Below are 16,104 nucleotides of genomic sequence, written 5' to 3'. Positions count from 1 at the left end.
TATTTCTCGTTCCTTCATTCGGTTATATAGAAGGATAACTTGTGTTTTCCTTTTGCTTTCGTAATTTCCGGGTTTTTTTAAATCTTCTATCGCTGCAATGATTGCTGTGTTAAAATTATACTTGGAACGTGTTTAACCAGTTCTATCACATGTGATAATGGCTGACACCAATATATTGTCCTTTAAATCAGTCTTGTGTGTTACGTGTGACGCCATCAATAATTAATGTGCACTTATTTCACCTTTGTTCTTGATGCCGCTGATGATCGGGGTTGACCCTTGCATAGCCATTGTGTCGTATTAGGTTATTTATATCAACTAAGAATATACTGGACGACCCGAATTGATCGCGGCACTCAAGTCTTGCTTATCCAGAATCAAAGAAAATTTCCTTTTTATCGAAGACTGGCTATTGATTCACTATTAAGTCTTCATAGGGGTTCTTTGATCTAGCAATTAAGATAACTGTATTTCTAACCAAGACGTGCATCCTCGCATCTATTGAAGGAAAGCGTTTCGGGCACCACATGAATAAATTGAATCAACGAAGAACCGTTGTCAATCGAAATTTTCCAGCCGTCCAACTTGCTGTTAGGTAATTAGAACTTTTATCCGATGATCCGGAATTAAAAGCCTAGACACATGTTGATGGTAATTGAGTAATAAAATACGTGTGAAAGAGATGGTTGACATCTAAATATCCGGGTGAATTTTAAGTTGAAACTACAGCTTCTTTGTAAACATGGCTGTTAGATAAATGGCACCATGTTAGTCGAGCGCGTAGACAATCGGCGAGAATGTATTATAGTTTGAATTCCGTCCGGCGTTGGCCGCGAAGAACCTGCATGATCTGTTCACTCGTCTGGGATTTGCGCCAGTGGGATTGTTTAGGAGAGTGACAATAGTCGTGTCCTAAACTGGGGTCCATGACCCATCCTTGTTCATATTGATAAAAGACCACTTGATCTTTGGAAATCGAAGAAGTGTAGGCAAAAACTACGCTGTAAGGACACAACTCAACTAGCTCGCATTGCCCAGAAATAAAAAATGATCGCATTGTGATAAACACAATTCTCCATGTCATTCTCTGTTGTGAAGCGATATCATCGCTTGATAAAGGATACCACTCCGAAATGTGCATCGCGATATAATCGAGGAACGACCCATCTATATTATATGTAAGATTCTTTTTCTCTCTTTATATTTTTATGTATTTTTATTTTTATATCTGTTTATAGTTTTAAATTGAACAATTGACATTACACAATATACTATACTGTGTAATTAATAAACCTCAAAGTTCAAACGATTTCCCTTTGTTTCATACGTGTTATATTTCTAGTTTCATTCTGTTACGTTACCAGTACATATTGTGAAATCAGTACACGCTTGAGCACGAGCTCTTCTACCAATCTACTCACATACGTCGAATATCTAACATTGTCTCTCTGCTAATTTACTTTTTGTCTCGCATTTTCCATTTCTTAGAACAAATACCACAGTAAACAAATACTGCACAACATTCTATATAGATACATTTTATTCCCCCCCCCCCCTCTTCTCTTCAATCTCTACTGTATCTCGTCTTTACAGCTTTCTTATCTTGTCCCATTTGCACGTCCACACAAGCAGTTTTTTCCTCCAACCCCACCACTACTGGAACATGGATAGGCCCCGCACCAGACGCCCACTCCTTCCCACACCAACTCAACTACCAATGGAATGGCCACAGCTACGAAGCAGATTCCAACCACCACCAGGCTTCCACCAACCACCACCAGGCCTCCATCAACCACCACCAGGCTTCCACCAACCACCACCAGGCTTCAACCGACCACCACCAGGATTCCACCAACCACCACCCGGATTCCGCTACCAGCACCAACCAAGTCGACAACCAAATCAGCACCAACCAAGTCGACAACCAAACCAACCAAGTCGACAACCAAACCAACCAAGTCGACAACCAAACCAGCGCCAACCAAAACGACAACCAAACCAGCGCCAACCACCCCCAGAAAATGCAGGTGTCGTGAAAGCCTTCTTTCAGGTCCTCCAATGCCTCCACCACTTGACCATTATGGAGAGTCAGGAGAATGGAACACCAACCAGAAGTTTCACTTGGAAGATCCAAGACCTGAATAAGTTCGTGAAGCCGGCCATGAAGACGCCTACCATAGCCACTACCATTGAGACATTGAACTTGAAATGGGCCAAGGACGTCGCCTCATCCCTGTCGACACACTACCGAGCCATGCTAGCGGAGAAACTGGAGTACTTGAAGTCACGTCACTTTTCCAAAGATGCTGTACAAGAGTACTCTAGCCACGCCCTAGCATGGGCCAAGAAGTCCTACGGCAAGCGACTTCAGGATAGTGTGAAGACAGAGTTCCACCGCCTACTGTCCACGGTCTCTAAAACTGTCACGCCCCCTCCCCCATCACCCATGCACATTACGCACAACCTTCTCCGGGACACACCAAAACGATACACACCCAACAAGAGAAAATTATCCCCTGGAGAAGGCACTTGCATTAACACTCCCTCGAAGCGTGCAGCTAGATCAACCAGTTCGCCCCGGGCTGTGTCTGGCTCACCTACTTCCTCGGGATCTATATCGCCACTAAACGCGCTTGTCGACTGTCTGTCCCCTAGATCGCCCATCATTCCTAACCCTAGAATCGCCACCAGATCTTCCACCAGATGTAGGCGATCACTCAACCTATCCCTAAAGAGACCTCACAGCTACAAAGGTAAAGACGAGAAGGATTTATGGTTCCTACCACCCGTCATGGCAAAGACCCTGGTTATTGGATCCTCTAACCTGGCTAGGATTGCATCCTTCGTCGGGGACTGGGAGATCCATAGCTACTCTGGAGCCAAGATCAGCCACATCAGACAGATACTCCAGAACTACATGGGTCCTGCACCAGAGGAATTAGTGATACACGTCGGGCTCAACAACAGGGAGGAAAGTGGACCAAGGATACACGAGCAGATGCTAGATCTACTCAAGGTGACCAGAGCAGCTTTCCCAACAACCAAGCTCTTCGCCACACAGATCCCCACTTCTTCCCGACTCCGACAAGAAAATCCGATCGCCTACCAAAACATCACCAGCTACAACCAACTGATCTCCACTGCACCTTCACCAAACGCCACCACATTACCAACCTTCAAGGGCAAAATAGAACTGAAAGGTAACGACGCAATCCACTGGAGCCCGGACACGGCCAGAGAGATCATCAACTGCTGGATGAGGAATTTAAACTAGGATTAGGGAAAAGGAATGAGAAGCCGTCTTTAGGACAGACAGTTGTCAATTTGAGCGACAGACTTCTCAACCCCCTAGAAATGAACATTCTTGATAAAGGCCTTAAATTCATCCCAACCCCCACAATAACATCCATAGACCCCATCACCCAGGCAACCGATCGCTTCCAAAGAACACTTTCGTTGACTTATTTTTTTAGGAACAAACCCGGCAGAGGTAAAAAATTATTCACAGTAAAATCCACATAGAAACCACCTAAAAAGTCATTATCACCAGCCATCCTAAAAACTTTCGACGAAATGAATATAGAAATATCATCCATTCAACCACAGTCACAAAAACCAAATCTCAACCGAGCAACTAAAACGGCATTAAACACCCTTAAAAAGGACAAAAACATAATAATTAAGAAAAGCGACAAAGGCTCGTGTTGTGTCATAATGAATCGTGCAGACTATATCTCAGAGGCAGAAAAACAATTAAGTAATCCTATACATTACACTAAATTAGACCAACCAATCTTTAAGGACACCGCAAATTTAATAAACAACATCTTATATGAATTGCAGGATAAGGAATACATAACAGCAAAACAATATGATTATCTATCTGCTAAATCTGACTGCCGACAAAGACATCTCTATACACTACCAAAAAAACATAAAAATCCAGAAACAGAATGGTTTATACCTAATAAAATACCCAAGGGACGCCCAATAATATCAGACTGTGGCAGCGAATCATACAACGTATCACAATATATAGACCATTTCTTATTACCCCTAGCATGCCAACACCCATCCTACCTTAAAGACACTAACGATTTCATTCAGAAAATCAAACAGTTAAGAGTCCCCGAACACACCGTTTTAATATCCATCGACGTACAAAGCATGTACACGAACATTGATAATAACATAGGTATTGAAGCAGTTAGGAAAGCATTTCTTAGGAACCCGCAAGCATCCAGGCCGGACGAAGAAATCCTCAAACTACTCAACATTTGTCTGAGGAGGAATGACTTCGCTTTTAACAACCAAGTATACCTTCAGTCTTCCGGAACTGCGATGGGAAAACGATTTGCCCCGAGTTATGCAAATCTCTTCATGGCGGAGTGGGAAAGGGAAGTTCTGCCACTCTGTCCATTAAAACCAGATTTCTATGGGCGGTTTTTAGATGACGTTTTCATAGTCTGGACCTACACACTAGACGAATTTTGGACGTTTTTCAACGTCCTGAACAATCATCATCCATCTGTCAAATTAACCGCAAATGTAAGCCATAACAGCATAGATTTCCTTGATACTACCGTTTTTAAAAGTAACAACACCAAAATCACAGGCCAATTGGAAACTAAAGTATTTTTCAAAGAAACCGACACACATCAATTATTGTTCAAAAGCTCCTTTCACCCAAAACATACATTCTCTGGCATCATAAAATCTCAGATTCTCCGTTTTCATAGGATATGTACTCAGAAGACCGACTTTGAGTCAGCATGTACATTGGTATTTAGCAAACTACGGGAAAGGGGATACTCCAAACGCTATCTACGACGTATAAAAAACAACACTCTGGCTGAGCTTGCCGCCAAAGAAACAAATAATATACAATCAGCACATAAAACCAAAATTTGTGGCCATCCAAGATGTCAAACATGCAAAATCTTAAACATATCCGACCATTTCCATAACAAAACATCTGGCACAAAATTCCCAATATTAGACCAACTTTCATGCAGTAATTCAAACATAATTTATCTAATCTCATGCAGAAAATGTGACAAGCAATACGTAGGGGAGACTCAAAATGCACTTAGGGAAAGAATTAACGGTCACCGGTCTGACATAGTCACCAAAAAAGACAAACCTGTCTCAATTCATTTCAACCAACCAAATCATGACATTTCAGATCTCATTGTCACGCCAATAGAAAAGACCAAGAGCGACTTTGAAACTTCAGAAGAAATTAAAACGTTTAGGCTAACAAGAGAAAAATTCTGGATTGACAAATTGAAAACAACAGCCCCCCTAGGTTTGAATATTCATACGGCTAGCGCAATAGCTCCTTTTGTAGTTCCATTTAGCGCAACAGCAGCAAGTGCGTCCAAAATCATCAGAAAACACTATACTGATCTCCAAGAAAATCACCCGAAAATATTCACACAGAAACTTATAATTGCATATTCTAAAAATAAAAATCTGAACGACATCCTAGTGCACAGTAAATTAGATTAAATAAGACCAGTCTCCACCCTGACCCAAAACAAACCATATATCAAATCCTATGCCTAACCGTTAGTAATTAAAATCAATTAGATATAAGAATCCCTAGCCGTAACCCGGTGATGTGGAACAAACACGATTTTTTTAGAAAATCCAATCCGTTGTAGGAAACACACTAATGTGGCTCTCTCCCGAGAGCCTCAAATTTATTTTCTTTTCTCTTCAGAAACAATAATACCAGAAGCACCACCCAAGGAAGACCATCAGCGCCACCAACACCAATAAACAGTGAAATCGCCTTTGTATATAAATCTAATGTATTGTATGTATTTTAATAAAACTAGGAAATATCACGAACTAATTTTTCATCATCCTAGGTCAGTGCTTATGTGGAGACTTAACCTCTCCCCCCAAATTCTTAAACCTAACCCTGGACCTAGCCCTAATGCTTACCCGAACCCTAACCTACAATTTCGCCAACAATCACGTACCCTAACCTTATTTACATCTCAGCGACCTTGACGAAAATTGAGCTGGGTTCGCCCGTTCACGAACCGGCGGAAGGTGGGGGGGGGGCGAATTGTTAATGCGTGTGCGTTGTATCAGAAGATCTGTCATTGAGTAAAGTGACAAGGAAAGGGCGCCTGTCCAACCTCGTGGATTTTCTCTGGGTCCTCTGGTTTCCTCCCACTGATAAAGACCCCTGCGCGCAAGCGCATTATTGAAATAAAATCGAACCTAATATAATTTGAAAATAAGCACTGTTAAAAAGGTTTACGGCTGTTCATAGAGTTTCAAAAACATGGCACATCAAGAGACGATCAGTCCAGAAATTAATTTTCTGTTCTATAAAACCCATGCTGATTTATACCTAGTTATCTCTTTTTTCATGGGCAATATTTTGACTTTTCAATTGCCATTCATAAAGGAAATCGTCCGCGAAAAGTTGCCAAATATCCAACAAGTTCGCTATTTGGCAACAAAGAATTGCTCGTCGCTCTGAGATCTTACATTAATCGCTATGTACTTGACAGCAACCAATGTCTCTCTTGGCATTTATATTTTATTTCACCAATCAGCGCAAGCTAAAATAGAATGTGATCTCAGAAAATAACAGCCCGCCTTAACATGTGGTTTTTGTCCATAGGCGCCGGCATTTTGACTTGTCAAAGATCAGTGGAGACATTCCCTGGGCCGTCGCCCACAAAATGCTTGTAGACACACGACCGCCCCCCCACACACACATGATTTCATTAGCAGAGAGAAAAAAAGCCGAAAGATTGTGACCGGCTTTATGGCACCAAGTGACATTTCCATTGTCAAATGTGTCGAAAAGTGCAACTAGTTGCAACAAAACACCCTTTTTTTTCTAAACAATTGCAACATTTGAAAAGCTAAATGGAAACAAACTATTATGTCTACGTGTTGAGTGGACAAGATGGAGAGAGTGTAGTTACACAGCTGTGGTTAGTCTGCACAATATCAATTGACAAGCCTTTCTTATCTACTTGTAGCAACTAACAAGAGTCGTATAGTTTTTATTATCTCAATAAATAAATCGGGACTCGGAAAACTAATTTTATTCCCATTTTCTGGTTATTGGCGGAATGAAGACTTCTTTAATAAATAACTATATTACCTGTCGATCTCAGTTGTTGTTACCAAAAACAATTCATGAATAATACTAATATAGGGGCTATAAATGGGATTTTTATTTTGTAGATTATCTAGTCCCTATCCTACTTATAGCAGGAACCTGTATGCCTATTATTATTATCTAACGAACATTAAATGTCCTTCCAGAGGTCCATATATAATGATTTGTATTAATTTATAAAAAAAAAATGTAATTTTCATTTCTTTTTAATTGTAAATATCGAGCGTTATATTGTTATTCGTAATACCTCTTTTCAGTGCTAAATTATGAAAACATTTTGTTACCTATGTAAAATCATCAAATCAAAAGTTCTAGATAGATTTGGCATATCCTGTAACAAATGTAAATTTATATTTTAAATTTCGGTCGGTTTTGAAAATAGTCAGTTACTATAGGGATTCGCCGTGGCCTAGATTCCGATTTGATTCTTAATGGTGGTGTTATAGTGTATCTTTGTATGTATTTTATGATATAATTTTAGTTAAGGTAGTAATTGACCAATGTCCGAATTGATATCTCACTAATCTTTCAAGTCTTTTAACTGTTTGGGTTTAAACTTAATGTAACGATATATATTACGTAATTATAGTTAACACGCCTTCTTGGTATGTCTATATCTTCTTCTCTATTTAAACATCTGTTTCCTATTTACAATTTAACATCTCTGATCAAATATTATTATATAATTATTTTAATCCTAAGCTTGTATATATGTTCTATATTCTACTGTAACTTTAGTCTGGTGACCGGCTCGCCCTAGCGATACCTATCTCGTTATTGTGACCGTTAGCCAGTTTTGGACACTCGTTTATTAAAAGTACAATCTTAACTATTTATCTGAGGTTTTCGTCGTTAGTGTTGGAATAAGCTACAGCCCCCAGAAAACAGCACTTCGGCAATTGGTGGAGAAAGCGGGCAGAGTATTTAGTTACTCATATTTTCCGGTGAACCCTCTCAGCGAGTAAAGTCACAACGGCATGGATATGGAACGCTATTTACCAGCAGCAGCTTTGGCCGTCATCAGGCATATGGACACGTTACCAGTAACTTGGAGCCTGAGACAGGATTACAGTACCACAGAAATATGTTTTAAGTGGAGCAATTCTACTGATCATCGTAATCCGGAGAAGAAGCATCGTTCTTCAGCAAAGAAAGAGCGTGATCAACGGCGTCGTCAAGAATTTCTATCTAGGAAAAATGACTTTCAGCAGGTATCGTTAATTTCTTCTAAACGAAGTGATACAAATGGGCCCAGGGTGCCTAAAACTGCTGAAGTGGCCGTGGAGACCGACTCATTGCCTTTGGTTTCGGTGGAAACAATGTGTTCTGTGGAAAGTGTGAATCAGAGTTGTCAAACGAACAACGAAGGACCAGCGAATACAGACAATGTGTGTCAACATGTAGATCAATGGACCAAGAGCACAAATGATGATGCTGAAATAAACAACCTTCGCAAACGAAACACGGCAACCAAATCGACCCAGGAAGTTGTCCGAAGACGAATTAAAAAGGACAAACAGGAATGTTTAATTCGTTGGAAGGGTCTCTCAGCAATGACGAATTCGTGGGTGTCCGAGGATGATTTGGATGATTTTGCTAAAGTGTACATAAAGGACCATGCGAAAAAAATACCTGGACCCAAGTTACGTGACCCGTCTCTCGCTCAATATGACCAGCATGTTGCATATCTGCAACATCACCATGCACGTATGCGACATATTGTGTGGCACAATGATCGGACCTATCCGCAATTTGATTGAGAATTTGTGTAAATATTATCTTTCATAATTTTTGATAATTGTTTTTCTTGCATTTCCATGTAAATTTTACATTATGTTCATACTGATACTTTACTTCCTTGTTTTGACGATTTTTTAAATCCATATAAATTCATTTATTTGCTTTTAGGGTCAAAAGCTTGTCGAAGTCGAAGGGTGTTGTTATAGTGTATCTTTGTATGTATTTTATGATATAATTTTAGTTAAGGTAGTAATTGACCAATGTCCGAATTGATATCTCACTAATCTTTCAAGTCTTTTAACTGTTTGGGTTTAAACTTAATGTAACGATATATATTACGTAATTATAGTTCACACGCCTTCTTGGTATGTCTATATCTTCTTCTCTATTTAAACATCTGTTTCCTATTTACAATTTAACATCTCTGATCAAATATTATTATATAATTATTTTAATCCTAAGCTTGTATATATGTTCTATATTCTACTGTAACTTTAGTCTGGTGACCGGCTCGCCCTAGCGATACCTATCTCGTTATTGTGACCGTTAGCCAGTTTTGGACACTCGTTTATTAAAAGTACAATCTTAACTATTTATCTGAGGTTTTCGTCGTTAGTGTTGGAATAAGCTACAGCCCCCAGAAAACAGCACTTCGGCAGTGGTATAACCGTGGCTCAAACAGAGACTACTTCTCGTCAATTTATTATGTCACGTAATTGATTATTATCTTTAAGACCTGGAACTATTTTGCGAAATTGTCCCATTACGAGCCGTGATCTGGTTATGCGCTGCGTTTACCGAAATAATTCACTTTCAGATCAGAATTTCATGATTCTGTTACCGATTTAATAATTATATAAATTATATAAATCCTTAGGATTGTCTTATTTACACGAGAGAAAGTGTATTGGGTCGAATGTCTCGTCAATACAATATCAGACAATCTTAGATTAATTTGCCTCGTTAGATAAATTCGTCGTCTGAAGGAATAATGATGAATGTTTTGAAATCAACAACCCCCCCCCCCCCCAAAAAAAAAAAACGCGCATGTGGTCATGATCAAACCCAGGGCCTATTTTAAGGTTTTATTGACGAAGCACCGTTTCCGGAGATGTTTTTTTTAAATGGGTATTCCCCCCCCCCCCCTTGCGTTCAGACAACATTTCCAAAACGTGACTCACGATTTCCCACACAGAACTTGATAGGCTCAATTTAGCGTCTACCATCACCTTTATCAGCTCTATTTTGTCGGAATAAACCTTCTGAAATCGTGACCAATTAGTCGTGACCAAAACAAAGGCTCACAAGAAGTGGAGTAAAAACTTCCTGATTGTCAGGGAACTGGGAAATCGATAGGGCTCATCCTCTCATTGTCCCAATGCCTCACATTGAAAATAAACCTGTAACCTATATCGCGTTCACAAGGTTTTGGGAAAAGTTTGGTAACTCAAGAACGGAATATTACGAACGCTGAATATCGATGGGGTTTGTCGTCTCGTGACCATAATGCTTCGCACCAAATTTGGAATAAAACCACGGTTAAAACGGTAACCTCTATGGCTTCCACAAGGACTTAACTCCGGAACTGAAGGTCGCGGAACGGTGATTATCGATAGCATTTGTGCTTCCATGTTCCCAATTCATCACACTAGAAAGATCATAAACTTTGTTACACTTCATGCCATAACCCATCCAGTTGCGCCATAACGGGCAAAAATTGGGGCACAAATTAATGTGAAACTGTAGCCGTACAAAAAAAGTTATTTTATTTTCAGATTTGTATTTATAGCTGCGTATCCAAAGAAGCGTAACCTGCAGCTGACTACTTGCGTCATCAACAGCTTTATCTTTAGACATTTATACACAAAACACGAAATTTAAAGGAAATCAAACGCAGTGACTAATTATCACAATGATTGCTAATGGCACACTTACTAAATTTCCTCATGCAATCTTTTCAAATTCGCAAGGATACATACCATCTTTTCAAAGCACGGATTTATAATTCTCGAAACACGGATTTCTCATTTCGAGGCTCGTCCGTGCCTCTAGACACGTTAAAATAGGCCCCGATCAACCCTTTATGCTTTTATGAAGTCAAAGAACACGTTGATTTATTTCACAACCTATGCAGTATTTGTTTAACGACCCAAAGCAATAAGTATTTCATAATAGTTTATTAAATTTTGCTTTACATGGCCTACTTCCTCTCACAGCCAGATGCTAATTTCTGATTTCATGTAGGCCTATACTATTACAATATTATTTTTATTATTATTGAAGAAATGCCATACTGAAAAAAAAAGAAAATGAAGCAACATTAGATATCATTTCTCAATTTTTACAAAATAGATTGAATATGAAAACAAAAAGAAAAACAAAAAGATATGTTATATATTAACTATTGCGACTTTAGTAGTGGCTTAGTGAAACAGAGCCTGACTAGGAACACAGAGAGAGAGAGAGAAATGGGGTTTAACGTCCACTCGACACAAACTAGGTCATTTCGGGACTAACATAGGGTTTTAATTTTATTTCAATAATTCGCTTGCGCGTAGGGGTCTTTAGCAGTGGGAGGAAACCGGAGGACCCGGAGAAAACCCACGAGGTTGGACAGGCGACCCTACTCCCTGTCACGTACAACCGGGGATTCGAAACCACGCCAGTTGACTCAATGATAGACTTTATGATACAGCGCGCACACGCTAACCATTCAGCCCCCCCCCCCCCGACAAGGAACATTCAGTAATTCCTTTTGGAACGGTCTCTCATGGACGAAGTCTTCTAACTATTTCTGCCAGTCCTTATTAAGCTGCAATATGAAAAAAACACCTCTTTTAGCCTTTACCACAACCCATGTTCTAAGGCTATTTTGGAGTCTTTTCCTTCTATTTTCACTGTACTTCTTTGGTTCCCACCACATTTGACACATAATAATATATATTGATAATAATCCATCACAATTTTCAAGTGTTTTGAATCGCAAAACTCTATTTAAAAGTAGTATTGGATTACTATAAACTTCTGTCAGATGTAGTGAGAAATAACGGTGAATTATAAAAGGTAAGGAACTCAACAAAACTGAAGTAGGATAGGTCAGTATTTTCTTAATAAAGCTTCATATGGACGAACAGGAATTGTCAAAGAATTTTGTCCATGAGACACCGTTCTGACAGGAACTATAGTCATTCAGATGGTCGATAAAGCAAGTTCTTCTGTACATGTCGGCATGCATGTACCAGTAACTAAAGAACCTTTTACAGTTGGAATTTGAAATAATTGTAGGCTGGCAAAGATTCTTCATACATGTACATGTACTAGTAAACTGCATGTCGGATGTCCGTCTTCATTATTCTCCGGTATGGTGTCCCCTACTCAGTGGTACGGGACGGAGGACCTACCAAGGGCAGCTTTCTAGTCATTTCGATGGGACGAAAAACCGGGGTCCCCCGTGTTTACATTGGCATGCGCATAACAGATCCGCCGGCAGTTGGAATTCGATATAAGAGTAGCACACTGCATGGCATGTGTCCGTCTTCATTAGCCCAGTCCGAAATGAACAGTAGGACGTTAAACCCCATTTTCTTTCATTTCATTTCCGTCTTCATAAGCCGAATAATCCCATTTGGATTTTAGTTCCGAAGAATCTTTTTGTACTTTCCTACACTAGTGGGATTATGTGCAGAAAATATGACATTAAACGACATGTCATTTCTTTAGTATAAATTGCCATGTAATTTTGTCAATGCTGTCAGCTATCTATTTTTTAGACATGGATTGGAAACAGGCGATCAGACGGAGGGAGGACGGTGGCTGCTACTCTTCAAAAAAGTAGGGGATATTAAAATGCAAATACATATGCAGGTTGTCATATGATAAATAGTCATGGACACTTGACATGCTTTGAGAGTATGTTCACAGATGAAGAACTTATCGCCCCAACAGAACCGCTGAGCCAAGTGAGACACGCAATAGCGCCATACACGTGGGAGGGGTTCATTGTCAAATTTGACACTTTAAGGAAGGGTTGATGAAAACTGCCGCGTGCTGGTTTATCCTATCCATGTTTGCTTTCCTATCGGTTCTTGCATAAGATTTACTGTTTAGCGTATCTTTGCTTTAGTGTGTTACGTTTATTTGCAATGAGACGTCTTCAACATGATGAACGTCTACATGTTATTGGCATGCATCGAATGGATTCTACACAGCGCGCAGTAGCTAACATGCTTAATGTGTCACAGTCTGTGATCAGCAGACTGTGGAACCGGTACCAACAGACCCACAATGTTGATGATAGACCTTGTTCAGGTCGTCCTAGAGCCACTACACAAGTCCAGGATCGACACATTCGTACACAGGTCCTGCGAAATCGAGGACAAACGGCCAATTAGCTTTCTGTAAACTTGTACCAAGTTACATGAATTCGAGTTACACCCCAAACGATTAGAAATCGGCTACATGCAGCCCATTTGCATGCGCGACGACCGCGTGTTGTGCCTCCATTAACTCGCCAGCACATGGCAAACAGGCGTCAATGGTGTAGGCAGCGTAGAAATTAGGGTAATCGTCGATTTACTCTGGATTTCACCGATAGGCGTGCTCGCGTTTGGAGGCGTGTAAATGAGTGTCATGCTAACGTTAACGTCAGACAGCATGACAGATTCGGGCGTGGATCTGTTATGGTGTGGGGAGGAATCACCATGACTGGCAGAACGGACTTGCATATTGTTCAAGGAAGTGTCACTGGTGTGTACTACCGTGACCACATCCTGGCACCGATAGTTCTGCCCTTTGCTCAACGTGCAGGTCGACGTTTCATCTTTCAAGATGATAATGCCCGTGTCCACCGTGCCACTGTCGTGAATGACTACCTCCAGCGTCACCATATTGTCCATATGCTTTGACCTTTCCCCTATAGACATGATCGGGAGACCTATTCGTCGACGTCAACGTCAACCGACAACACTGCAAGAACTGGCCGTGGCACTGCAAGAAGAGTGGGTCTGATTGCCCCAAATCGTGATTGGACGTTTGATTAGGAGCATGCCACGACGAATTGCTGAATGTCCGAGGATTGGTGGAGCAATTACGCAATATTAAGACAAAAATCAAAAACGTCCATTTTCACTTTTGACAGTGTATCTCATTGCGAGTGAAATGGGACCGTCAGATAAGCCGGCCATATGAACTGTTTATGTTCATGTGTAGGCAATTGGCCTGTTATTAACATACACTGTGCATTTCCGAAGTTTTGTATTGTTTCTGAATATTCCCTACTTTTTTTTGAAGAGTATAAAGGAAAAACAGTCCATGAACCTAATAACTATTCCTAAGTATTTTATTAGTAGGGAAGAGAAAGGTAATTTTAACTTCTGTGTTAATTTTGATTATTTTTCTCTCAAAAATGTTAGAGACAAATTAACCACCACCCAGATTCTTTCCATGGAAACGTCTAAGCTTATTATTATTTCACCAAATTATTAGTAAGGTATAGATTACCTGTACAAATTTACCATCGCACGAAGACACTCCTTTTATATTATAGCGCGTTCAGACGTTGACATTGAACTGGAAGGGAATGCTCACTGGTCCGCGCTATAAAACATACTATAAATGTGGGTATAAAAAAACCCAGCAGGTATGGTGACTGATTGGTATCATGTCGTGATGTCGCCCTTCATAAGGCGACAACCCAACAACCCGACATCACGATATTTTAATCCGACAATATGACATTTCACCCGACACCACGACATTTAAAATGTTGCATTGTCGGGCTAAAATGTCATGATGTCGGCCACCTTCCTCTCAATATATATATACTATAGTATGATTATTTACAATGATCCTGGTGTTGATCAAGAAAGTTCCCAGGGATTTTGCAGCGTGGTTTCTCTCTGCCTTTAGTTCAGGATGGACATTCTGGCAAAGGATAGTGTCTAACCCTGGATCTAGTCCTAACGCTTACCATAACCCTAACATACAATCTTGCCAACAATCACGTGCCCTAACCCTATTTACATCTTGACCAAAATTGAGTTGGCCTCAACAAATCGGTGTAGCAATAATTGAAACAATAATTACTGCACTTCATAGCCTTTTACGCTATAGACTAATCGCTATCTAGGTTCAGCGCTACGGGTTCGACAACCCGGTAACATACAGTTTCGAGGGTCGGCGTGCGGTATCTGTATTTTGGGTCAGCGTTTTTTGAAAGATTTTTCTAACATGAAAGAATTGTGCGGATCGCCATAAGAAGGAACCCTGTACAAATTCGATCTTTTATTCCGATTTATCGGAAATTGAGAAAATAATGATTTATAAATAAGCTAATAGCGGATACTAATTTACAGACAGCCCTTGTTATCCCCCATAGGCGCAGAGACTGCCCTTGGCGCTGCTACTAGCATGTTAAAACATAGAAATATTTCTATGGTTAAAATGACTAAAAATTAAAACTTGCTGATACTAGCAGGCTACAAATTGGCGGGTCGGGTGTAATTGGCCTAACTATATAGGTGCTTTATATTAATCAGAACCATATCTACTCTTTAAAATAAAGTAGGGGATATTCAGAAACAATACAAAACTGCGGAAATGCACTGCTGTTTTTATTAGAGGTAACCAGTGTATGTTAAAACAGGCCAATTGCCTACACATTAACATAAACAGTTCATATGGGCGGCTTATCTGACGGCCCCCATTTCACTCGCAAAGAGATACACCGTCAAAAGTGAAAATGGACGTTTTTGATTTTTGTCTATATTATGAGTAGTTGCTCCACCAATCCTCAGACATTCAGCATTTCGTCGTGGTATGCTCCTAATCAACCGTCCAATCACGATTTGGGGCAATCTGACCCACCCCTTTGAAGTACCACGGCCAGTTCTTGTAGGTTGACGTTGACGTCCACGAACACGTCTACCGATCAAATTAAACGTAACACACTAAAGGAAAGATATGCTAAACAGTAAATCTTATGCAAGAACCGATAGGAAAGCAAACATGGATAGATAAACCAGCACGCGGCAGTTTTCATCAACCCTTCCTTGAAGTGTCAAATTTGACAATGAACCCCTCCCACGTGTGTGGCGCTATTGCGTGTCGCATATGCAGCTCAGTGGTCCTGTTGGGCCGATAGGTTCTGCGTCTGTAAACATACTCTCAAAGCATGCCAAATGGCCATGACTATTTATCATATCGCAACC

Source organism: Patella vulgata, chromosome 9 (assembly GCF_932274485.2).
Source record: "Patella vulgata chromosome 9, xgPatVulg1.2, whole genome shotgun sequence".
Classification (NCBI taxonomy): domain Eukaryota; kingdom Metazoa; phylum Mollusca; class Gastropoda; family Patellidae; genus Patella; species Patella vulgata.
The sequence above is the reverse complement of the archived record's forward strand: the minus strand, read 5'-3'. Positions refer to the sequence as shown.